Source organism: Ursus arctos, unplaced genomic scaffold, assembly GCF_023065955.2.
Source record: "Ursus arctos isolate Adak ecotype North America unplaced genomic scaffold, UrsArc2.0 scaffold_24, whole genome shotgun sequence".
In the NCBI taxonomy this organism is placed as follows: Eukaryota; Metazoa; Chordata; class Mammalia; order Carnivora; family Ursidae; genus Ursus; species Ursus arctos.
In genome coordinates, this window is record NW_026622919.1 from 17304617 (window position 1) to 17330762 (window position 26146).

A 26146-nucleotide genomic window follows, 5' to 3' on the forward strand; every position below is an offset into this window, starting at 1 on the left:
AGAAAGGGAGGCTAACCGCCTCCCCTCGTGTCCCAGGGATAGGACGTGACCGATGTCAAGGGGTGCCCACAGCACAGCCCTGTCCTTCCTCGCAGCCGGAGTGGGCGATGCCAACCCAGAATGGGGGAATCCAGCTTCCCTCTGGCTGATGAACGGCACGGCCCTGACCGAGGTGGCCAAGGAATTCCTGGGTGGGCAAGATAAGACGCTTCACTAGCCAGTGCCCACGACACCAGACACCAGGCGTTTATGTAAAAAGCCTGCTCCCAGCCTCCCGGAACCACCACCCATTTAACACTGTTCACTGAGCACTGGCCATATGCCAGGTGCATGCCCTTCCTTGTGGGACTTCTGCACCCTCCCCCATCCAGGGGGTGCAGTCAGCTCTCCCACCTCTGCCGTAGGCTTTGGGGGAGTTTCATAACCTGCCTTTGCCTCAGCCCCTGGAAAACGGGACGATCATAGTACTGACCTCCCAGGGCTATTGTTCCGCTTGAGGCACTCGTGCATTAATTCATGGCAAATGTCATCATCAGCACCCTCTCCCACTTCTTTCTTTTCAACCCCCCTTGCCTCCCGGGGCCTCCCTTCTTTATTTCACTTGCCCTGCCCCCTGCCCTCTCCCCTTTACCTCTCCCACATCCCTCCCAAGCCCTTTCCTGATCTTGACAGAGGAGACCCAGGCCAGGAGTACACAAGGCCATGGCCAAGGTAGGATGGAGGTGGAGAATGCAACCACGTGAGAGAGTGGGGTTCCAAGCTGCCAAGGGCTTCCTCTCCCACCAAGGCTTCTTGGGTCCGGGAGGAAGGGTCATACATGGGGTCGTTCCAGGGGGGTCATTCAACCTGCTCACGCTCCACCAGCAACTGAAAGGCCGAAACGGAGGACAAGAGGTAGTAGCTGGGCCACAAGGGAAGCTGGTTTTCCATGTGGATGACTTCGAAAATGAACGAGAAATAGCAGGGGACAGGGACTCCCATCTAGGCAAAAGCAAGCCCAAGGCCACCTGCCCATGAGCTCGAATACCTGTGGGATGCAGAAGAATAAAACAAGAGTTTAGTGCCTGATGCATGGGTAGCAACTCAAGAAATATTTGTCGAATGAATAAATGACTCCATGTGGGAGTGGGGGTAGAGTGTGTTGGAGACAGGAGCCAAAGGGACATGAGGCCCAGGAAGGGAATCAACAGCCACATCTACCATGCTGAACGCGGACCAAGATGGCAGCTCACAGGGTACTACAGGTCGCTCACCCCAGAGGAGCCCTTCACATGTGCTCGGAGAGTTCTGTTATCTTTACCACCGCTTTACAGACAAGGAAACCAAAGCATAGAGAAATCAAGACACTAGCCAGAGGTTATGTAAACCCAGGCACTCTTGCCTCAGGGGCCATGACCTAACCACTGTCTCTCCTGCCTCTCAGTTTATTCTGAAGAGGGAATATCCTCAACATTCAAGTCATATGCTGATTCTTCAGATCAAATGTCATGTTTTGGGCTTCTCTCGGGTATTTTGAGTTCACGTGCTCTGCTTGAGGCTCCCTCAGTGGTCTTCTGGGGTTTTTTCTTCCCATTATCACCCGTTCCTCCAGCAGCTCCATGCTGTCGGCCATCTTGGCTCAAAATCAAAACAAGGGCAGCAACCAGGAGAGACGAGGTGGTGGTCTACGCTAGGGTAGTGGTGGTGAAGACGGAGAAAGTGAACGGTTCGGGGCTCTGTTTTGGAGGTAATGGTGAAAGAACTTCCTGATAGTTTGGATGTGGGGGTGAGAATAATAATTACACTCACCTCCCCTCAAATTAAATGATAAGATGCTCCTGCAATGAGTGACGGAACGCATGTGGAATGGGAGAACGCACGCCAAAGCCACCAACCGTCCTCCAAAGCAGAGAAAACAGGCGAGGGAAGGGAAGAGAGCTGGTGATGAAGAGGTTGCAGACTGAACAAGCCCTGAGCTTCATGCCACCCTGTATTGATAGAGGGTTCCAGATGAAACCCCCAGCAGGCGCTCCCACCATGGGCCCCCTGAGCTCTGAACTCCCTGTGCGTTGTCTGAAGCCTTCGCGGAGACTATGGCACATCTCAGCTTCTCCCTTTGCACAGTCTGGCTTCGGTCCCTTCCTTTCCACAGGCGCCTCTAATAAACTTTCTGCACTCGAATCCCCATCTCAGTACCTGCCTCCCAAAGGACCCAGTCTGCAACAATCACCTTTACTGCCAACAGTGTTCCAGTTGGGATATTAAATGATACAGTCACTCTAGCTCTGTGAGACCTACCAGGTCCCAGCACTTGTCACAGCTCATTGTAATTACTTATTTAGTGACACTGGGCAGGCTTCCTGAAGCAGGCCATGTGTGGGTCTCATTCATTCCCAGTCATGCAGCCCAGGGCTGGTCATGGCAGGTGTTCAGTAAAGATTTGTTGAATGGATGAATGAACCACATTATCTGAGCGTTTAGAGAGCAAGGCAGCTAGTGGGGGGGGGAAGCTTTGCTGAATCTCTGAAGGAAAAGTAGCAGCAAGACATGTGTACCCCACCCCTCTCATCCATCCCAATCAACTGCTTTTGCGTGTAGCTCCTCCCAATGACATTTCACCCTGACTACGGGTTTTCGTGTTTGTGGTTTCATTCACTCGTTCCTTCACTCCCTCCTTCGTTCATTCATGTAAGACCTAAATTCCTACTGAGCCGTCCCTGTGTGTCAGGCCCAGGGCAGGACTCTGGGATACAGAGGTGAGTACAACCCTGCCCTCCATCCTCCGGAAGCCCCCAAGTTAGAGTGTGAACGATGGTGAGGCAGTGGGAGGATGCAATGGTACTCCAAGGCTACCCTTGGTTTTTATTTTAGCAAGACTTCACTCGCACTAATGTTGGGTGGAGGGAGGAAATGGATCCTTGATTTGTCCACACCCTCAGGGGTGGCTCTGATCCCAGTTATACCTTTTCCTAAGAACCCACACCCACACCTCAACCTCACCGCTCCTCCCACTCCCTCCTCCTCCTTCTCCAACCGAAATCCCTCAGTCCTGTGGCCCCAGCGGGCCGGGCTCACAGTGCCTTTCAAGATGACAACCACTGAATCATAAAGGTGGCGGTGGAGTCAGCTGTTCCTTCCTGGATAAGCGTCAGGTTTTAAAGCAGGCGTTCGAGAGATAACAGCTTGTTCGGTTGCCTGCTGCAGACCAGGTGGGCAGAGAGCTTTCCTGGGTGGAAAGAGAACCCAACCCGTAGACTTGCCCCGCCTCTTGCACAGGAGACAGGCAGCCACCCACCTTCATGGGTGAGGTTCTCAGGAGGCCTAGGTTGGCCGCTGCAGGAAACCTGGAGCCAGGATGCAGAGCTGGCAGTGCCCGGGCGAGCTGTCAGGCCAAGCCACCTCCCCACCCACCCTCTTGCTTCCCATTCCCATCTCCTGTTAGTCAGAGGGGCCTTGGCTGCCTCGGGAAGCTCACACACAAAGCAGAATTCCAGGAACACCAGGCTAGGCAAACTCCTGGCTGTCTTCTCAGTTCCTTTTTGCTTCTTAAAGGTCTCCGGTGCTGGAGCTCAGTCCCATGACCTTCCAGGCAGAATCCTGGTTGATTGTCTCTGCGCTGCCTGCCCCCTTCCCCCACAATTACACTTCTCAGCGGCTTCTGAGAATCCTAGAAGGTCACTGCTGGAAAGGACCGTTATAGATAGTGAAAGAGGAAGCTGAACGGCTCCAGCCCAGGGAGATGGCCTCCATCTAACTGGCCCCACCTGCCGGGCTACATCTCCTCAGGGTCCCCAGCCTCCGGAAGTGCAGCCATTAATCAGGCGCCAGTGGCGCGGGGCACTGGAACAAGACAAGATCATTCTTGCATGATTGACCCTTCCCAGAGGTGATGAAATAAAAATGGTTAGTTGTTCTAGAAAAGGGTAGGGGGGTTGCTGATAACATACAAAACCCAGGCTATGAAGGGAAAAGGCCAAGAGTTCTCCATCCTACTCCCAGCAGCACAGGGTGGAGATACTGAATTTTCTGGAAGGATGAAGACCATCTGGAGGGACTGCTCAGCTGAGTGTCTGAGTGCAGAGTGATGGGAAGATTGAGTAAGAAGTGACTCCAGGCAGAAAGTGGGTGATCTGAACTGCTTTGGAGAATTCAGGAGGTGGCTTTTCTTAGCCTGTGTTCTGACCTGTGATTATGATGATGCCAGAAGCTTGGGTATATAAGTGCACCACAACCCCCTCCCCACTCCTCCTTCCCTCTCTCCCTGGAGCCACAGGGCAGAGCTCTGGGTAGGATGGGCTGTAACCTACCTTCGTGCGAAGTCTCAATGCATATATTTACTCATTTCTTCCCTCAGGAGATTTCCAAGCACCTGTTCCAGATCCTGATGAGACAAGGTAGACCTGGTGTCAGCCCTCATGGAGGGTACAATCCAATGGGGACAACCAAACAACACCACAATCGTGTGGGATAAAGTGTTACGTGCGCAGGAAAAAAAAGAATGCTACGGACGCACGGATGAGGGACCCATGAGTAAGACCTGAGAGTGAGGGAAAGTGAAGTCCTACCCAACACAGGGGATGACGATGGGTTATGGGTGTTATGACAACACCTCGGGCTCAGAGGAGCTCACTTTCCCCAAGATCACACACGCACCTAGTAAGTGACAGTCACCAACTCAATCCCATCTCTAGAAACTGACTTTGTTTGGATCCTGACTTTGCCACTTTCTCACTAAGTGCCCTCTGGTAAGTTACGTCACTTCTCTGTGCCTCAGTTTCCTGATCTGTAAAATCAGGATAATAAGAAAACTGTCTCGTTGGGATGTTTGGAAAAATTAAATGCATTAGGACAGCAATTCTCAAAGTGTGGTCCCTGGACCTCTGGAAGGCCCCGAGACTCTTTCTGGGGGAGAGAGGGTCCAAAAGACCAAAACTATTTTCATAGCAATCGTGAGACATTTTTTACCTTTTTTGCTCTGCAGTGTTTTCCAGAAACCATATGACGTCTGACATCACGACAGACTGAATGCAGAAGCTGTATGAATCCAGCTGCCTTTGATTAAACTAGATATTAAAGGGAATTGCAAAAATATAAAAAAAAAGCAAGGTCACTTTTCTCAATACAGATTTTTTTATTTGGGAGAATACAGTTTTTTCACAAAGAAGGTTATTTATATTTACAGGCAATGGGTTTGTTGTTCGCATTTTTAATGAATTGCATCTTTTTACTATTCCCTCAGTTTTAATTTCTAGCACGTTCAGTAGCGATAAATGTTCCAGCAGTGTGCTGAGTCAACTCGCCTGACTTGAGCGTGTTATCGTGCACCCATCTTCCCATTTCACGTTCTGTTATGCTAGGCTGGAATCTCGAAATTGGCCACAGTAGAAGTCTTTACACCATGGGAATTGGCAAATGCTACCAATCAGGGTTTTCCCCCCAGAGAACCAGTTGTTCAATACCACACCACCAGATATAATCCACAGAAACAAAAGCTCTCTGGGGGGGTCCTCAGAATTTTTTAAGAGTGAGCCAGAAAGTTCGAGAACCACTGAGTTAACACTTAGAAAATGTTTCAGTCAGTGCCTCCTCCGTGGTAGGTCCTCAAGTAACCAATTACTAGCAGTCGATCGCCACCAGATTTCAAAGCTCAAGGATTTCACCACGAACAGAGGGCCTTACGTTTTGCTGTTTCTCATTTTCCAAGGTCCCAGATGCCCCTTCACTTCCTATGGCTCTGCTTGCCCCTACCCCCGGCCCCGCACACACCCCCCTCCATTAACCCGGGCCCCTCTTATCTCCTACCACAGAGGGTCCCTGCCACAGGGCCTTGAGGCACCGCCCACCCGCCGACCACGGCTGGCAGCCAGCGGTAGAGACTTACTACCAACTCCTTGGCATAAGGGGCACTTTTGTGACATGCGCTTTTGTTTACACTTGCAACCGCCGAGCTAATTGCGTCTCGAGCTAACAAGCTTGCGGGTGATTGCAGACCCAGTCGTGGTCGGGGAATTGTTCAGAAGGTTCTGGCTTTGACGTCTCCTCAAAGGCCTATTGGGGTGGGTTATTTCGTCCTAGTGTATTTTAAGAGATGGATTGAGCAAGTCTCAGCCAGATTATGAGTATCTGACTAAGGGAAGTCCACGAGCCCCCCTAGCAGGGGCGTCTCCAGATATCGCCAGAGCCAGCAATGACAAAGAGGCCCCGGGCACCTGGGGAATTCAAATGAAAGACATTTTCTGAGGGAATGCAAATGGCTAACAGTTCATTAAAACACGTGCATACGGGGCGCCTGGGTGGCGCAGTCGTTAAGCGTCTGCCTTCGGCTCAGGGCGTGATCCCAGCGTTGTGGGATCGGGCCCCACGTCGGGCTCCTCCGCTGGGAGCCTGCTTCTTCCTCTCCCACTCCCCCTGCTTGTGTTCCCTCTCTCGCTGGCTGTCTCTATGTCTGTCGAATAAATAAATAAAATCTTAAAAAAAAAAAAAAAAACACGTGCATACGCACAAACACACACAAACCTTGGTGACTAGAAACTCCATGAATGCGAAGCAAATAATAAATGATAAATAAATACGCTGCCTAGGAAGAAATACGGAGGCAAGACCACTTCAACATTAAAGATGAGTGAGGATACAAAAATAAACATCAAATACAGCGCGAAGAGCCTCTTCTCTCCGTGTTCTGTTTACATCAGTGATTTCCTCACATCGGTCACTTGAATATCACCTTCATGGGGTTACCTCTGCATTCCACCTACGTTATTATTTACCTAACATTCATCTCAAAGTTGACTCATCTTTCTTTCTAAACTTAGATTATTTTGAAAGGAACCTTGATACTTTGAAAGGACCCTTCATCTTTTGACTGTAGACGGAAAATCAGTATCATTTGCTATGTAAAATAAACCCAATAAAAACCAAACACGGTTATTAAACTCTAGCGAGGCTCTGTGGTCCGCCAAAAACTCTAATCCTTAGACCAATCCTGTCTCAAAAAGATTAGCAAGTGTTAGAAAAAGGTGTTAAAGACACATTGGCACCAAACTGAGACTTTCTTCTTCTTTTTTTTTTTCTAGATTTTATTTATTTATTCGACAGAGATAGAGACAGCCAGCGAGAGAGGGAACATAGGCAGGGGGAGTGGGAGAGGAAGAAGCAGGCTCCCAGCAGAGGAGCCTGATGTGGGGCTCGATCCCAGGACTCCGGGATCACGCCCTGAGCCGAAGGCAGATGCTTAACGACTGAGCCACCCAGGCGCCCCTGAGACTTTCTTCTTGACTTAATTAGAAGGATTGACAGAAAGTGTGGCCCACTTCTGGGGATTTAAGCCTATGTCCATTCTCCACTATGGAATGGCAGCTCCGTGATGCAAGGATGGGGGTCTTGTTCCCTGCTCTTCGCCCAGTGCCTAGAGGTGGCCTGGTGTAGAGTATGTGGTCTGTAAATTCATTTAATGCATGGATTCATTAATATGCAAAATGAGATAGGTACAAGGCAACAATTCTTGTCATAAGAAATGGCTGGAAACAGGTAAGCCCATCAATAGGGGACCAAGTAAATTACATACTAGTCACACAGTGGTATAGGATGCAGTCTTTAAAAAGACCAAGGCAGCTCTATATGTCCTACATGGAACTCATTGTCCTACATGGAACTCATTGTCCTACATGGAACTCATTGACACGTACAGGGAAATAAGCAAGGAACAGAGCAGTCGTGTATAGCATGCTTCCATTAATTTTTTTAAAAGAGGCTATACGGGTGCACCTGGGTGGCTCAGTCAGTCAAGCGTCTGCCACTTGAATTCGGCTCGGGTCATGATCTTGGGGTCATGGATCGAGCCCCTCGTCAGACTCTGAGCTCAGCGCAGAGTCTGCTCGTCGCTCTCCCTCTGCTCCTCTCCCTGCTCGCTCTCACGCTCTCTCAAATAAAGTCTTTAAATAATAATAATAATAATAATAATAATAAGAGTAAAGTCTTCTAAAAAATAAAAGAGGCTCTATGAATTTATGTGTTTATAGATGCATAAAACATGTCTGGAAAAATACACAAGCCCCTAGTAAGAATGGTTGTTTCAAAAAAGGAGAGCCTGTGGCCAGAGATGGGAGAAGCACATTCTTCTGAGATGTGTACGAAGTGCACACATCACGCATCAACTATTCAAGGAACAGACAAAAAAAGAGCTGGAGGGACGCCTGCGTGGCTCAGTCATTAAGTGTCTGCCTTCGACCCAGGTCATGATCCCAGGGTCCTGGGATCTAGTCCTGCATCGGGGTCGTTGTTCATCAGGGAACCTACTTCTCCCTCTACCTGCCGCTCCCCCTGCTTGTGTTCTCTCTCTCTGATAAAGAAGAGAAAGAAAGAAAGAAAGAAAGAAAGAAAGAAAGAAAAGAAAAGAAAAGAAAAGAAAAGAAAAGAAAAGAAAAGAAAAGAAAAGAAAAGAAAGGAAGAAAAAGAAAATCTTGAGGGAAAAAAAAGAATTGGAAAGAGAACAACTTTCTCAGCGTGACATCAATGTTGCTTAGGGCTCTGACCCACGACACAGGGTCCCGTGCACCACTGGGGGACCACTTTGGGAAGCCGTAGTTTATAGGAAAGCTCCATCAGGATGGCACAGATCTGTGAAAGCACTCTCATCTCCACAGGCTGACGTCTGCTCTAATCTCCGAATCTTAACGTCTGGGTTTTCCCTCCACCTCATCTGACATCTTTGATCTTAATTGAGTAAAACACCTCTTGGTCCTGACTGGCCCATTAGCAACAGAATCACATAGTCCTGAAAGACTGAAATTTCTGGCGTTCTCTCCCTCTTAGCCCATCAAGTTACTTATCTCCTTCCATAGCTTTTGCCAGGAGAGCTTCCCTTTTCCAGAAAACAGGAGTGGCCCTCTCAACTAACCTGGGTTACAGACCCGTCTTCTGCACTGTGTCCACCGTTACACGATCCCTTATAAGCACAAGCTTATCACATAGGAATGCTTTTGACACTGTGATTTCATTCTCAGGCCATTTTTCATGGTTAGGAATTCTCAAGACGGCTACATTTCACAAACCTCAGCGTACAAGTCAATATGGCATGTAACAGAACTCAACTGCAGTGGCTTCGCCAGGTGGCAGGTGGCAGGTGGCTGGACCACAGCAGTCCCCAGGAGGTGGGCAATCCCTGGCTGTACCATGGTTCCCCGAGGCCCTCAGGGACTCTGCCATCTCCCTTTCTGCTCTGCCATCCGAGAATGAGGTTTCCATTCTTATGGTCAAGCACTGCTCTTCCATCTCTCAGCAGTGGGTCCACATTCCAGACTGAGGAAGGATAATGAGCCAAAAGACAAAACAGCATGTGCCAGCTGGATTGGGCCTTTTTAGCAAGTTTTCCCAGAAGCCCCACCCAGAGATTTGCAGGTACCTCTCGCTGAACAGAATTGTGTCACATGGCCCCCTCGCTGCATGGGAGCCTTTAAAACTGAGGTCACCACTATGAGCAAAATTAGAATTCCAATCTTTTTTTAAAGATTTTATTTATGTATGTATTTATGTATTTATTTATTTATTTACAGCACACAAGCAGGGGCAGAGGGAGAGGGAGAGAGAGAATCCTCAAGCGACCCCTGAGCTGAGACGGAGCTGGACATGGGGCTCGATCCCACGACCCTGAGATCATGACCTGAGTCAAAATCAGGAGTCAGAGGTTTAACCGACTGAGCCACCCGGGGGCCCCAGAATTCCAATCTTGAAAAAGGAGAGGCAGGATAACCCGCAAGCAGAAGTTATCATTTAAAACTACTATTATATTAACAGTTAAAGTATGCAGACCTTAGCCACCCTGGTAGATAAGGGAAGGCAGAGTGGATGTATTTTATTCACTTTTTTAAAATCTTTCACAGTTTTAGCATAGAGTTGAAATTGAATGTGGGACATATTTTGGGGAGCGGGGGTGGTGGAGTGAGGTTAGATACCTAAAACGGAGCCTGGGAAGCCTCTAGAAACAGGCTTCTGAAGTGGCTGACAACAAGGAGCCATGGCAGGTTCTTGATCTGAGGAATGGTTTTGAGTCAGTTCAGTGCAACACACATTTACTGACTACCAACTCACCAAGGGGTGATTATAAGCTGCCTTAAGGCACCAGCTGTCTGTGAAGGCGATGAGGCAGGCGATCAACTGGGAAATGTGCTACGTAGCGAGGAAGCAGTTTCATCAGGGCCTTGAGGGATGGGTGTGATTTGACAGGCAGAACCAGAGGGTGTGTTTCAGTCCGCGGGACAGACAGCCCCGGGTCCGAGTGCACCACACACGGGGTGGTTTGGCACAAAGGTAAGTAGTACAGAAAGGGGTCTGCAGGGACGTTGTGAAAAGTAAGAGCCAGAAAAGTAAGGTGGGGCTGGACGGTGGGGACCTTGAGGGCCAGATAACGAGCTTGTACTTTATCAGTAGGCAATGGGGGGCCCATGAGAGTTTTGAGCAAAGGAGTGACAGGGCAGAGGAGGAAGGATTGGAATGGAAACGACAGGAAGCAAGAGGAAGCAGTGAGACATCAGAGCACTGGCAGAAAGGGGAGACAGAGGGAGGCCGCAGACACAAAGGGCATTATGAAGACAGAGTCAACGTGGCTTGGGGGTGGGGAAAGAGGAGGAGATGGAGACTCCTGGGGTGGGAGGTGATGTCATTAACAGAGAGAGAAGGGCGAGGAGCAGATTTGGGGCACTGTGTAGACAGAGCTGGAGTTGCCAGATGGCTAGAAGTGGAAATGCTTCCCAGGCCCCTGGAAATTCCAGCTGGGAGCTCAAGATCAAGGTCAGAGATGAAGGTGTTAATGTGGAAGTCAACAACCAAGGACAACCGAGAGTGCCAGAGGCACCTCAGATATATTATGTCCAAAGCTGACACACCTCTTCTTCCCAGAACCTCTCTCCTCCTATGGCTCCTGACCAGCGGCGGCATCCCTGACTTGGCCCTCCCATCCTCCAGCCACGCCCGCTCATCTGATTTATTTTCTCAATTCTGAGTCTCTGTGTATGTTGCTAATCTCTCCTGGCTCTCCATCCCCTTGCACTGCCTCAGTCCCCCCATCATCTCTCACCCAGTCTACTACAAGGCCCTCCAACTGGCCTCCACATCTGTAGCCTACACCCCCCCCCCAACCCTTTCACACTGCAGACAGAGAAATGTCTCTACAATTCTGTTCTGGAAATATTCTTTGTCTCTCCCCTGGCCCAGACTACTAAATATGGCCTACAAGGCCCTCCGTAATCCGGATGGAAGCCACCAGGACCAGCCCGAGGGTCTCACTCTCCACGTCCTTGCATCCCACACCCAACCCCTCAATGTGTCTTGACATGTCCCTTGTCTCCATGACTTATTCCTTCTGCCAGAATGCTTTTCTCACTTCCGTCACCTGCCTTACTGCTAGTATACCTGGCAGCAAGAGGCTCAAGTATCACCTCCAGGAAGCCTTCTTTGATCTCTTCTATGGGCTCTTGTCTTACCCTGGGCTTCCTTCCACCCTCTACATTATATGGCAACCTTCTCTTTTCTCTGGTGCAGGCTTCATGACTTATTCAAGTCTCTCTGTCACTGGGGCCTAATCAAGGGCCTGGCACATAACAGGTATTCAGTTAATGTTTGTTGAACGATTAAATGAAGTCAGGAGTGGAAGAGAACTTCCAGGGAGAAAGTTTAGAGAACTGGGGGGCTTAGGACTAAAACCTGGGGAGTGCCTCAGTCTTTAAGAGTGGGAGAAGGAGGGGCACCTGAGTGGCTCAGTTGGTTAAGTGTCTGCCTTCAGCTCAGGTCATGGTCCCGGAATGCCAGGATCAAGCCCAGCATCGGGTTCCCTGCTCATCAGGGAGTCTGCTTCTCCCTCTCCCTCTGCTCCTCCCCCCGCTCCTGCTCTCTCTCTTGCTTCCTCACTCTCTCAAATAAATAAATAAAATCTTTAAAAAAAAAAAAAAAAGAGTGGGAAAAGGAGGGGCGCCTGGGTGGTGCAGTCAGTTGAGTGTCCAACTCTTGATTTTGGCTCAAGTCATGATCTCAGGGTTGTGAGATCAAGCCCCACATAAAACCTGCTTGGGGTTCTCTCTCTCCTTCTCCCTGTGCCCCTCCCCACCTTCCATCTTTCCCTCTCTCTCTCTATTAAAAAAAAAAAAAAAGGTGGGGTGGTGTGGGAGAAGGAAAAAAATACAGAAAGTACAGTATCTCCAAAGCCTCAGGAAGAGAATTGGGCAAAAACGCCAGTTCTCTCTTTACTGTCTCCATCAGTTTGCCTTTTCCAGAGCGACATACAGTTGGAATCATACAGTATGTAACCTTTTCAGATTGGCTTCCCTCACTTAGTAATAAGCATTTAAGTTTCCTGCATGTCTTTTCATGGCTTGATAGCTCATTTCTTTTTAGTGCTGAATAATATTTCATTGTCTGGATATATCACGATTTATTTATTTATTACTATGGAGACGGTACAAAGATCAGTGGTTGCCAGGGGTTGAGACAGAAGGAAGGAATGAATAGACAGAACGCAGAGGATTTTTAGGGCAGTGAAAATACTCTGTATGATACCATAGAGATAGATACTTGTCATTACACATTTTTCAAATCCACAGAACATACAGCCACAAGAGTGAACCCTAATGTAAACTATGGACTTGGATGATTATGGGTCAACGTAGGTTCATTGGTTGTTTAAAAAATACCACTCTGGTGGGGGATGTTGATACTGTAGGAGGCTGTGCATGGGGGAAATCTCAGCACCTTCTGCTTAATCTTGCTGTGAACCTAAAACAGTTCTTAAAAATGTTAAGTCTTGGGGGCGCCTGGGTGGCTCAGTCGGTTAAGTGTCTGCTTTTGGCTCAGGTCATGATCCCAGAGTCCTGGGATCTCCCTCTCCCTCTGCTCTCCCCCTTCCCCACACTCCTGCTCTCTCTCTCTCCTCTCTCTCAAATAAATAAATAAATAAAATCTTTTTTAAAAATGTTAAGTTTTGGGCCACCTGGGTAGCTCAGTCGTTAAGCGTCTGCCTTCGGCTCAGGGCGTGATCCCAGAGTCCTGGGATCGAGCCCCGCATCAGGCTCCCTGCTCCGCTGGGAGCCTGCTTCTTCCTCTCCCACTTCCCCTGCTTGTGTTCCCTTTCTCACTGGCCATCTCTCTCTCTGTCAAATAAATAAATAAAATCTTTAAAAAAAAAGTTAAGTCTTGGGGCTCCTGGGTGACTCAGTCAGTTAAATGTCTGCCTTTGGCTCAGGTCATGGTCTCAGGGTCCCAGTCTCAGGAGCCTGCTTCTCCCTCTCCCTCTGCCACTCTCTTGCTGTATGTCAAATAAATAAATAAAATATTAAAAAGAAAAGTTAAGTCTTTTTGGGGTGCATGGGTGGTTCCGTAGGTCAAGCATCTGCCTTCAGCTCAGGTCATGGTCTCAGGGTCCTAGGAAGGAGCCCTGCATCGAGTTCCCTGCTCAGGGGAGAGTCTGCTTCTCCCTCTCTTTCTGCTCCACCCCCCACCCACACCCTCCCACCCCAGCTCTCGCACATGCATGCTCTCTCTACCTCTCTTTCTCTCTCTCTCAAATAAATAAATTAAATCTTTTTTTAAAAATGTTGTCTTTTTAAAAAGATTCCAGTGATGACTGGGGATATGTTCCCCTCTCCACTTTTCAGGTCCCAACGCCCCAGGGAAGCCTTCTCTGAGCCTCTCCACTCTGTCAGTCCCCCCCATTATCCTCTCCCATCCCAAACCTGTTCTGGTGCTGGGCCGCGTGCCATCCCATCTGGTCCTCGCCTTCTCTTCTCTGCCTTGATGACTGATCCCTGCAGCCTCCCAGGTTAACCAAAGGCCCTGGCAAAAGGCCAGAGGGTGGAAGGTGGAAGGAAAGGAGACTCTTCATCCCTCTTGGTCTCGAGTAATGTCTATGGAAGGAGTTGTGTCTCCTCTCTGGTTCCAGCTCCTTCCAAGAGACCCTGGCCCCAGCCACTGATTACGCTGCTTCCCCCTCAAGAACCTCCAGCCCAGGAGCCGCAGTGGGTTCCTGATTACCTTGCCATCTCCTCCCGGGCTTCTCAGCAATTCCATCGTTTTTGTAACCAACTCTTGCATTAATTCCTTGCATGTTTCTAAACTCGGAGTGAGTTCTGCCTCCCTAGCTGGGCCCTGCCGGATCCACTACATTCTGTCCTCCCTCTCGTTGCCTTCATCACCTGGACCGACTCAAGTCCTCATCTGGAGTCACTTGGTCAAGGTCTGTGCGCCCACTAGATTGGAAGCTCCCTACGGGCAGGGAGGGGAGGTTCTGCACTCCCCAGAACCGACACAGTCAGTGCATGGGGGGCCACATCTGTGGGGTCTGCAGATGAGAGTTGAGGAGAGGTCATCTGACCAGGGAGCAATCAGTGGGTGTCCCGGGAGAGAAGGGGTCGTAGGCCAGAAACCAGACAGCAAGGGGTACATACAAGTGGGAGATTCAGCAGACACCCAGAGTGCCAAGAAGTTTGGGAGTTGGGAGGGGAAAGAAGGATGGGCCAACAGTGTAGGGGAAAGCCAGGACAGAAGGGTTTTTCAATTATTATTTGTCTGGTTTTTGGCTGGGGAGACTTGATCACATTTGGAGGTTGACAGGAAGAAGCTAAAGGGGAGGAGGTCACGGGCAGGAGAAGCTGGAACATGGGGGGTGGAACACATGACCACAGTGGTCTCTTAGGAGGATTAAAGCCACCAGGCGGGTTGAGGGTGGTATGAAGAGGAGACTGGAGGCAGGGAGGGGAGTTAGGCGGGGATAACCAACTAGGAAGTAAGAAGAATTTGTGTCAAGCCCTAACCCACGGCTCCCTAAGAGGGCTCCCAAGTTGGGAGTGGTATCAGAAAGGATGTCCAGGACCTACACTTGGTAAGGTCATTTTTGCCCCACAGAGACACCTTAACTTTCCTTCCATCCTTTGTGGAGATGGGCACTCTTCTTACCCATGTCACCATGGCTCCTCCTCTTCTCCAATAACTCTATGGTTCACCATGCCCGCTTCCACCTCCCACGTGGGGCAGAATTGGTGGGAGGCAGCCAGGGGTCCAGGATCTGCAGGCGATGGTGCTGATAAATGTTGAACAACCGGCTTGGGGGTAGGTAAGGTAACCGCGGCTTAAACCGTTTGCCAATTTCCACAGTGTAAATACTCTCTTCTCATCCAGCGTCCAGCTACAACATGAGGTCACTGCAGGAGGAGTAGGGACAGAGCTCGGGCATACCACTGCCTGCAGCCATTCCCTCTCCTGCCTCCCTGGCCCCCCACATACCTCTAGACCGGGGGGCAGCAATGGCAGGTGTAAGCCAGGCAGGGCTGCGATGGCACCAGGGCTGCGGCCCCGGGGAAGGCTCTGATGGGGAAGATGAAACTGGCTCTCCTCCAGGAACATCCACTCCCAGCCCCCAGTCATCTCTGACCTCAGCCTCACATCTGAGTTCTTCTCAAGTCCAACTTCAGGGTCTCACAGGAATTTGGGGCCCGAGATCCACAGACACTCAGATGATTCACTAGCCACTTTCTCACTAGACATGGCTGGACACCGTGAACTGTGCTGACTAAGACCATAAAACCCAGAATATAATTTCCTTTTTTCCAAAGCAAACAGAAGAGGAAAAATGATCGAAGGAGGTCCAAGCATTGTCTCACTGAGGCACGAAAGGCACTCACTCTTCTACAGAACTGATGGACAAATGGCTCTTGAAGCCCAAAGTCTCCTTGCAGAGTCCTGCTCGCAGGGCAGGCAGGAGCCCTGGGGCCACATCTGGTTTGAATCCCAGCTCTGTCTCTTTTTTAAAAGATGTATTTATTTATTTTAGGGAAAGAGAGAGAGAGAGAATGCACATGGGCAGGGAGGACGGGGGAGAAGCAGAGGGAAAAAAAATCTCAAGCAGACTCCCTGCAGAGCACAGAGCCCCAAAACAGGGCTTGATCTCACAACCCCGAGATTACAACCTGAGCTGAAATCAAGAGTTGGCTGCTTAACCAACTGAGCCCCCCAGGCACCCCCCAGGTTATCTGTTACAGCAAACTGACCTTGTGCAAGTCACTTCTCTCTGAGCCTCAGTTTGCTCATCTGTGAAATGGGGGCGATCCTAATAGTACCTACTCTATGGGGTTAGACTTTAAGTTTTCTCAACTGGGGCGGGGGGCAATTTCGCTTCCTTGGCGACATTTGGCAATGTCTGGAGACATTTTTTGTTGTCACAACTGGGTGTAGGGGATGGTGTTACTGGCAGCTAGCGAGCAGAGATGCTCTTTAACATCCCGTAGTGCATATGGCCGCCCTCCAGAACACACAATTATCCAATCCCAAACATGCACGGTGCCAGGCTGAGGAAGCCCACACTAGAGTGCATATGCAGGGAGGTCACACACACATGAAACACTTAGAAGTGTCCGGTTACATTTTTGCAAGGTCTCGAAAAAACAGAAGCTGCTGTTGTTTTTAGGAAGGGCACAGTTTACCCCTTTCCCAGACCTGAACCATTGGGGCAGGATGTGGAAATCCTTGAGTGCTGAGAACCTGGCTCACTGCTCCAGGTGTGAGTCACTCTGTAAATGTCAATTTCTTTTATTTAAAGCCTTGCCGGGGCTGCACAAGTGACTCAAGGCTAGAAGCCTTTCCAGGTTATCGTGACTTAACTGGCTGGACTGGGAGGAAGTAATTTTGCCCCGAAGCTCTCCTTCCAGGAGGTGCAAGCATCTCAAGGCTCAGAGATTCCACGGTGCTCACTAGGAGTGGGAATTGTGTCGTGTTTCACCTCACACCTCCCCACACACAGCTGGGCTTGGAAAGGCCTGAGAAAGGTAGCTGAAACCACGAACTACCCACTTGTCCCCAAAGCCTTTCTCACGGGTCTATAGGGGTTTGTTCCTCTGCTGCAACCTGATGTGAAATTCCTCCTTGCAAGTTGCAGCTTTGGGTCACCACGTCACTCTCTCCCACTAACACACATTAGTGTTAGTGGATAGATTTAAAGTCAGATCATCTGGATGGGGTGGTGGATGCATGCAGGGGACCCAAAACCAAAGAAGTGTCAAGGAGGAAGCTGGGTAAAGTACGTGGGCATTGGGTGTCTTAAAGGAATGATGGCAAGCCAGGGAGCGTCTGCAGACTCTGGACCCGGGGCCCACGTCTTTCCTGAGAAGTGCTGTGCCCAGAGGCAAACAGGTGGTGGGAGAGGCAAGCCGAGGATGCAGGCTTACTGATACCGACCTGTAAACCTCCATCTGACCACGCTCCACCTCTCCCGGAGTGACTGACATGAAAACCTCTGGGGCTAGAAGGAGTTTTAGGGGCCCCAGCTTTCTTCTTGCCCACCATCTCCAGGTCAGTGGCAGAGCCAGTTACACCTGAGAGACTATCCAGCTCCAAGGCAGGGCATTATGAGGACCACGACTTCCAATGCTTCAGGGCCCAGACGGATGACAGAAGCTAAGTGGCTGGGTATAAGCCAACACGGGCAGAGGCTTGGAGGAGCTGCAGCCCTGCTCTAAGGCATTCAAATTAAAAAAAACAAAAAAAAACAAAAAAAAACGCATTCAACCAGCCAAACAAAACATATCTGTGGCCTGAGTGTGTGGGTGAGGCCCTTAGGTTGTGAGTTTTCGACCCCTGACTAAATAAATGGTCTTTCCTCCTCCCCCCCCCCCCCCAACAACAGAGATCTCCAAAAATAGGCTTTGAGCTACCACAGCGGGTCTGAAAAGGAGAGCTCCTGAGCAGGTCTTTGCTCTAACACTTCCAGAGATGGGATGACCCTTACTTCCCAAGACAACCTGGGATGGGGCCTGCCTCCCCCCACCTCTAGAGCCAGTTCCCAGACCTGCCTGCTGTGGACCGCTGACCGGGGGCGGCATGCCCAGGTAAGGGCCTTTTACTCTGCAGACTTTTTAAAAGTTTGTAATTTTTTATTACAAATAAACTACAAGCTTACTGTGGACACACTGAAAACTACAGATACGCAAAAGTTAGAAAAGAAAAAAATAGCCCTACTCCCTGACCACTCCCCCACTCCCCCAGTCGGAAAGAAGCACTGGTGACACCCTGGAGCATATTCAAATTCCAGGTCCCTTTTCTCGCATAGCTAAAGTTCCAGTCTTCTCTCTGGCCCTGTAACCTGGAAACCCAGCTGGGAGATGCTTCGTGCAGCGCTCCCACCACGTTGCTTCTCTGGCTGAACTAGGGGGTTGCACCAAGCCATCCGCAAGCTCTCTCATCAGACCTGGGTTTCAACATACAGGTCTGACCCATTAGGCCCAAGGCTCCCCAGTCTTCTCAAGGGAAGGTGCCAGAACCTGTCTTACTCGTCCTCGGGAACTCTACAGCGCCGGGCACACAGTAAGTGCTCAATAAAAGTGTTTCTAACAACCCCCCCTACACACCCCGCCTCAACACGCCACGCCCCACCTTCCTCAGCCGCCAGCCAGGGCTAAGTGCAAAGAGGAAGCAGAACCAGACTCAGGAGGGAGAGCGCCTCGCCGTCTCCAAGGTAACCTGAGTCCAAGGCTGGGGGGAGCCCACGCATGCGCACACTCGCCCTTCCTTCCCGTAACCTCCAGAAGCACGCAACCCGTAAAAAGACTGCCAAAAGACCAATGCGCATGTGTAGTTATACCAACACCCCGGCCGCCTCCGCCTTTTGTCAATCTGTCCGCCTAGCAATCTCTGCTCTATAAACACTGTCCGGAAATAGTGCCCATTTCTGGAAACGAGGCCTTCCTAGCCAATCTTTGCTAGGGGCTGTACGACGGGACTAGCCGGGACGCGCCGGCTCATTGGTTAGAGTGGAGGAGTGGGCGGGGCCAAGGGTCGAGGTGCGGCCAGAGCAAGGAGGCGCGAAGCGAGGCAAATCTGCAGCCGCCGGGGGAGGCGTGGCCCCGGGGGCGGCCGGGAAGGCGGTGAGGGGGCGGGGCTCGGGGCCGGGGCGGGGCGACCGTAGTCCCGGAGCCCAGCGGTCGGCGGCCGGCGGCGGGAGAGCGCGGGCGAGGGGAGCGCGACACTCGCTGGTTGGGGAGATCGGCGCTCAGCCGGTAGGTGACTGGGCGGGACTCCGGGGTCCGGAGCGGGGCGCTGCGGGAGCCGCGGGGATGAGTGGCCCCTCAGGCCGGAGTCGGCCTGCGGCCTGGCCGGCCGCCCGGAATGGTGGGGGTCGGCGGCGCGGCGGGTCAGATCCGCTCGCGCGGGGGCCCTCGGCGGCGGGCCGCGAGCGCTCGCTTCCCACCACGCTGCCAGGGCCACGGTCGCACGCCGTGCTTGCCTCGCACCCCCGCAGGCCGCACACGCGCCCAGAGCGCGCGGAGGGGCGCTCTGCTTCCCCTTCCCCAACACTCCCTTCCGCCGCTCTCAGCTGCCCCGCCGCTAAGCCCGCTCCTCCTGCTCCTCTCCCGGGGTGCCCCCAGGTTGGGAGCTCGCCTCGGCTCGGGACGGAAGGTGGCCAATGCACAGGCACTCCGGGTCTGTGCGCTTTCCCACCTGCCCTGGCAGTGAAACCCTCGGCCTTCCCTTGGGAAGTTCTCTGGTCACACCCCGAGGCGGGGAGAAGGAGCGGAGCCTGCCCTTGGCAGCCAGCGGGGCAGTGCTGGCCACTCTCCGCATCCTCTTTCTTACCCTGACCCTTTTGTAATCCTTCTGTCCGCTTCACTCAGGACTTTATCCTTGGGCTCCGATATAATATTCCCATCTTGGAAGCCCACGGGGCACCAGGCAGAAAGAGGCCTCTTGCACAGTGCAGAGTCCCACCTGCCCAGAAGCCTCCTTGGTGCTGGGTAACTTCAGAAAAAGCGCTTCCCTCCTAATTAGAGTTTTAAATATTGCCTTCGGTCTTAAAAGGTGCACGGGGGAAGCAGTGTGGGGAGAAGAGGATGAATGGGGAAAATGTACAGAAATCAGTGGTGTAAATGGCAGAATTATTTTTGTTGACTGGAGATAGTGAACACCGGTGACTTGATTAAGGAATCTAAAAGCAAGTGAAATTAAATGATGAGAAGTGGGGCCCAGTACAAAACAGCAGTCTGAAGTTCATTCCAGGAAAAATGTTGAAAACCCCTTGACTAGAAACATGGTCTGTCTGAAGATTAGAGGGAGATAGTATCTTAACATTAGTGATTTTTTTTTTTTTTACTCTATATCTTCATACCTGTAACCTCCTTTTTCCTCCAGATATCTGGGTGAAGACATAGGCAGTATTGTCCTATTTTATAGGTGAGGTACCTGAGACAGGTGGGGGGGTTACTGTTCATCTTGCCTGACACCTCATAGCTAGCACTCAGGGTGAGGAGCCCGGGCCACTGGAATCTTAAGCAGGTTCCTCCCCCTGGACCAGGACCACGCGATGGAACTTCGCTGCAAGAAGAAGGGAGAAGTTTGGTGTGGTATTTTTGCTCTCACCGTGAGAGGACAGGTGCTTGTCATGCTTACGATGTATTTGGATTTACTCTTGGTGTTTTTCAAGTGATGTCAAAGTCAGTTCCTTGGGTGCAGTGATGCCAGACCTCTGACACCTTTAAGACATCCTCATTTAATTCGAAGGGTGTGGTGAATTTCTCAGAAGGTCTCAAAATAAAAGTTATCGTCTGCGACTTTAATTTTAGAAATACGTACCCAGGTGTGTGTTCCAACACTTTTGTAAAATCAGACAGCAATAAGCTGCCAAGCTTCAGGTCACCTTCTGCCTGTTTTCAGATTATAGAGATTATAAGGAGCAGTTCTGAAGGGGGTTTTTTGCTCCTGGTATTGTCTGTTAGGGTTTGTGGGAGCGGCACCACAGACAGAGACCCTGCCAAATGAGCCTTCATCTATTAAACAAAAATGTCTGGTTGGCCGTTTCGCCTCAACAGATGGAGGTTTGGTTCCTCATTTTGGTTCTCCTGTTGAACACTGACTCCTTTGTCATCTGCCTGGAGTGTTTGTATATCATTTAATGTTGAGAAGCAGGCTTGCCCTGATTGGTTGTCCAACTCCAGGCCACTGTTGTGATCTTTTTTTTGGTTCATGGTAACAGTTCCTCCTGGCCAAGGTCTGGTGAGAGATGTGTAGAGATGGGAAGGGCAAAGCTTCAGCCAGGCTTGTTTTCTTCGTTGTTGGCACCCTCTTAAGAGCGTTCTATCACTTTGGCCGGTGAAGTCACTTTGAATTTCCTATTTTTTTTCCTGTCTCAGTGGACAGCACATGAGCTTTTCTAACAGGTCTGCCTGCCTTGATGAAGAGCTGACAGATTCACGTTGGTTGGCCGGACAGATGCTCTTTCTGGGAGGAGAGTTAAGAAATTGTAGAACCAAAGTCAGTCCTGAATTAAGAGTATAAGTCAGCTTGATACTCACATAGGCAGCATGTTTGTACCAATGGCTTCCATCATCTCAAAGCTGGTTTTTTTTTTTTCCTGGCAAAAGGTTAAAATGCAACTAAAATTCTGCTTTCGTGATTAATAAGTCACTACCGCAGTTGTGTCTGATGCTTCCTGTTTGCCCCATTTTAGTATTTCAGTTAAACTGGAAACATCTGAGCATTATGGGCACTTTTGATGGCACCGGGGTGAAATTGGCGGGAAGGGAGACAATTCCCTGTCAGAGGATTTGGGGAACTGGGAGGATAAGCCAGGCCCTCTGGGCTCTGCCCACGAAGCCGGAGGAAGGGAAAGGAGTGGGGGCCGAGCATCCTCAAGGGGTGGGGTGAGCGTTTGAAGTGACGCACGTGTGAAGGCTTTGCATGGACCTGGTGATGCTGACTGAAATGTTGAAAGCAGTAGATTAGAAATAGAAGGCTAAACTTAGGGCAGATGGGGTAGTAGAACATTTCAGTTGAGCCGAGTGAGATGGAAGTACGTTGGGTGTGGCGCCTTTGGTTCTCGGCTTGTCTTATTTACCTGAGGGACACTACAGAGAAAAGTCATTTTTCCCGAGTGACCTGTGCGCCCTTCTTTGTATTCTAGTTTCAAAGATCCTCTTCCTGGCTTGCTGTTTTACGTCCTTTAACCCCTTATCCTCCTGAGAGAAATCCCTTAAAATTATATGGCATCAAGAGTAATGGTACTCTGTAGGCATTTTGGGGGGGTATTTTCTTAGAACACTAGTGTCAAGAAAGGCAGGGCCAAAGGGCAGAAGAGGGGATAAATTGGGTTTTTTTCTTCACCCAAAACATGCCAATTTTGAATGTAACTAAACCAGGGTGGCTGCTTTATTTATCTATTTATGCTAACGAGTATTAATATTAGTAATTATTGCTAACAGTTATTAACGGGGGCTGGTTATTCATAATTACTTATTAATAAAAGGCTGAAAGATGAAGAGCACAGCCTCTGGCCCAGTCTGCTTATCTTCGTTTTACAGATGCAGCAATTAAGGCAGAGCGGTCAAGTGATTGGGCTGGAGCAATGGAGCAATAGAGCAAGTCTGCGGTGTCTCCAGTGTCAAATGTGGGGGTTTAGGCTGTCAAGTCAGACAGACCTGGGTCAGGTCCAGGTCTGCTGCTGTCGGCCTGTGTGACTCAGGCAAATCACTTCACTTCCCTCGGCATCGGGTGCCTCATCTGTAAATGGGATCAGAAATGCTTCCTGGGGTTGTTTTGAGTAGAAAATAAGAGAATATATGTAAAGTGCTGGGCTCAGTGCCCGGCATATAAAAAGCCACAGAACATGACGCCCGTAAATGACGGTGGTGGTGGTGGTCGTGGTAGTAATAGCAGCGGTCCTCGTTGCCTTGTTTCTGTACGATGATGTCAGGAAGGGTCAGACTGCCTGACAGGGCAGAGTCATTTTCTCAGTAGGACCTCTGGGCGATGTTTCTTCTGCTAGGGGTTCGCTGTCACGTTCTCCCTGTCTTATACTAAATACTGCCCTCACCACCTTCCAAAGGAGCTAACAGAGGCCCAAGCTGTGCCCGATCAGAGCTGGTGATCCTAAACCCAGGTCACCCTTGGCCTTCCAAGGGTGACTCTGAGCCAGAAGCTGGGCTGGCCCTTCCTAGGACTCCCTTCTGCCCACCCCACCCCCCGCCCCCATGTGGTGAAGCGGGTCCCAGCTTTAGCTCTGGAGATGAAAAATAGGAAAATACTGTATAGAATATAAGTCAGCAAGGACTTGTTCTTTGTTGAGGGACTCAGAGGAAGATTTTGGAAGATTTGGTTCCGTGGGGTAAGGTTCTCCCCACTGCGTGACACCCCCAGCTCACCATCCTTTCCCCCTTACAAATATGTCTTTGTCAACTTATTACTCTTCCCATATCTGGGGGCCTAGTCAGAGACTTACAGATCTTCCTTTAAATCACCCAAGGAAAAAAAGTTTCACACTTCATTTTAAATTCCTTTTTCCTTCTCTTAATACAAAACAAAAATATAGGCTCCCACCACCAGGCTGACGTTCCCTTTAAATAACATTTTGTTTTCTCTTGGGGAAGCTGTCTTCATGGCCAGAGAGTCATTTCTAAAGTGAACCTAGTTTTTAGAAAAAATAGATCACCGGATGTCAAGCCTCTTGTGGAGCTCGGTTCAGATGAAAATGAAACCAGCAGGCCTGGAGTGGCAGCTCCACACTTGACTTCAGGCTGGAGGTGAGACGCAGAGTGTCTGGACCCAGCTCACTCACTGATCGGCCTCACAGAATGCATTTGATAGGTGCCTTAGTCATTTTCCACGCAGCTTTGCTTAGGTGAGCAGAGCACTTTCTCTAGAAGGTGAGTCACCCGTGCAGGGGTGTAGGTGACAGGCGACTTATTCCCCAGCACAACTGCAGAGGAAGTCTTGAGCAGATCTTGTCAAGAAGCCCTCTGCCACGGGGCGCCTGGCTGGCTCAGTCGGAAGAGCAGGTGACTCTGGATCTGGGGGTCGTGAGTTTGAGCCCCATGGTGGGGTTAGAGATTACTAAATAAATAAATAAACTTAAAAAAAAAAATAGAAGCCCTCTGCCAAAAATCACTTTCATTTCAGCCGAAGGGCTTTGGAGGCAGGGCTAAGGAAACAAATGCGAGGCTCCCAAGGCTTGCCAACCAACAGAGAGATGGATCCCCTGGCTGGGGGGGGTGGGGGGTGTCATGTGAACAAGGCACAGAGCCCAGATCAGCAGTGTCACTGCACTCCTGAGTCCAACCACCTTGAGGGTGGAAAATGGCCCGCTTCCAGTGACAGTCAGCAAAGAAGCAGGAGGGGAGCTTTGGCTCCGGGGAGCTGGGAAACCCCTTGGCAAAGAGCAGAGAGAGCAAACCGTGCTTTGGTGTGAAAGACCTTTTGGGGAACCCTTTTCTACCTGCCTTTCTTTTTGCCACCTGAGTTGGAAGGCTGTGAAGAGTTCTGATGATTGGAAAGGCTAGATTAAATCCAGGATTTCAGGAAACTGTCATTTTACTGTCATTCCAAGCCCGCCACCACTTCAGTTTTCTACACATCCAGGACTGGTGTTTGGACTCAGAAAGAAGCAGCAGAAGAAAGTCCTGAGCCATCCCTGCCCCCCAGTTTCTGGTTGCTATGGCTTCTGCTTACCCTCTTCCCACTAAGGCCATGACCAGGCGTCCACCAAGACAAAGAGTCTGCTCATAACTGTCAGTTCTAGACCCGTGTAGTTATTGTTGAGCTTGACAGCTAATGGCCAGGGACATCTGTAGGCAATGTCCAGGGTCACCCACAATGTGGGCTTGATTTTATTGAAGCCTCAGGGGAAGAACAAGCATTGCCTTGCAAGTGGTCACAGAGCCCCCCTCGGCCCCAGAGGAATACCCCATCAATCTGAGCTAGCCAGCCATCATTTCAGGCAAGCGTGGCTAAGTGACCTTTAGGCCTTAACCACTCTGCCAAGAAAGAGCTATTAGAATTACAGCCTGGAAATGATCCTCACCATTCACATTCTCCCCTGTTTTACAGAAGAGAAAATGGTGGCCCAGGGAAGCCGAGTGAGTTGCCCAAGGCCACACAGCTGCTTAATGGCAGAATCTGAACTGAAGTCCGGGCTCTTTTTACTGTGCTGGTTTGCCACTGAACAAGGGAACTACTCCTGGAGGAGGAATTGGGTCTGTTAACTAGTTCCTTCTTTGTTCCCCCACCTTGACCCCATCCCTGTCAGTCTTTCTGCAAAGCGGTGCCAGACCTGGGAAGGGTGGAGTCAGAGCAGCTGCTCTGGGCCTAAGAAAAAGTAAACAGAAAGCTAATCACTTGACACTCTCTTATACCATGAGTTTGTGTCACCAAAAGGAGGTCAAAGTTGATAAGAAAATATAATTCTGGGCACGGTTACCCGGAAGTCTCAAAGGTTGCGTGCACCTTTAGGGCATCCTACCTACCTCCCCAAGCAGTGTCTTGCCCAGAGTGGGCGTTCAGATACTATTCATGATTGACCGTGAGGGTACAAACCCACTGGGCACCAAGAAACTCCTCTGCATCTTTCCACTGTGAAGACGAGACATGTTGCCCATGGCATGCAGGTGCCCAGAAAAACCAGAGTAGTCAGGGGTCATTCCAACAGGATTCATCCAGCAACTCGCAGTGAAGAAGCTCTTCCTTGTGGGCAAAGCATGATGTCGTATCTGGACGGTGGCCCCTAGAAGTGCAAAGAGCTGTTGTAGCTGAGATTCACCACCCACCTTCTGCTCTCAATTAACATTTCCTTTTACTAGGGCCAGAATTAGTCAATACTGGTCAATACTAGGGATGACTGGGAGGTTTAGGAGGAAAGAGGGCCTTAGCCAACCTCAAGTGAGGATGCTATTACCAATTAAGATTAGAAATGGACTGCTTTGGCCCAAGAAGTTAGTTGGATGAAGCAGTCTCCTTGAGCCCATGCTCAGTAGTCCCAGCTTACCGTTGGGACTGTACTGCTGGCACATGCTGTACTTCGAGAGGCAGGAATAGCTTTACAGAGATAAATGTAAAAGGTGGAGATTTGTGTGCCACCTCCCGTCGAGCATATATGTGGACATTGGAGCCCTGATGGATATTGTCCAGCACAGAAGGGTCATCTTCTCAAAGAATTGGAAATAATTGGGTGTCAAGGTCAGCATTTAGGAAAAGGGACCAGGGCGGCTCAGTAGCCAGCTTGCATGACACCTTCTTGCTCGGGTGCAGTCAGAATACAGCCACCCCTGGTCACCACGCTCTGCCCGCTCCTGCTCACCAGGTGAATGGACAGTCTGGACACTCAGATGCCAGACCAGCCAGGCTCTGAGAGCCAGGACACTAGTATATTCTCCAG

The 26146-nt window shown here is 50.3% G+C and overlaps 1 protein-coding gene across 4 annotated transcripts in view; it reads left to right on the forward strand.

Moving 5' to 3' along the window:
• The first annotated feature begins 18912 nt into the window (after positions 1-18912).
• Positions 18913-26146, forward strand: part of MAP3K14 (mitogen-activated protein kinase kinase kinase 14) — a 51726-nt gene continuing 44492 nt past the window's right edge. For 3 of the 4 annotated variants that reach the window (XM_048225302.2, XM_044389186.3, XM_026512603.4), the window contains exon 1: positions 18913-19007. The gene's annotated coding sequence lies outside the window, so the exon portion shown is untranslated. The remainder of the gene's footprint in view (positions 19008-26146) is intronic. The other variant, XM_048225306.2, reaches the window with a different exon arrangement.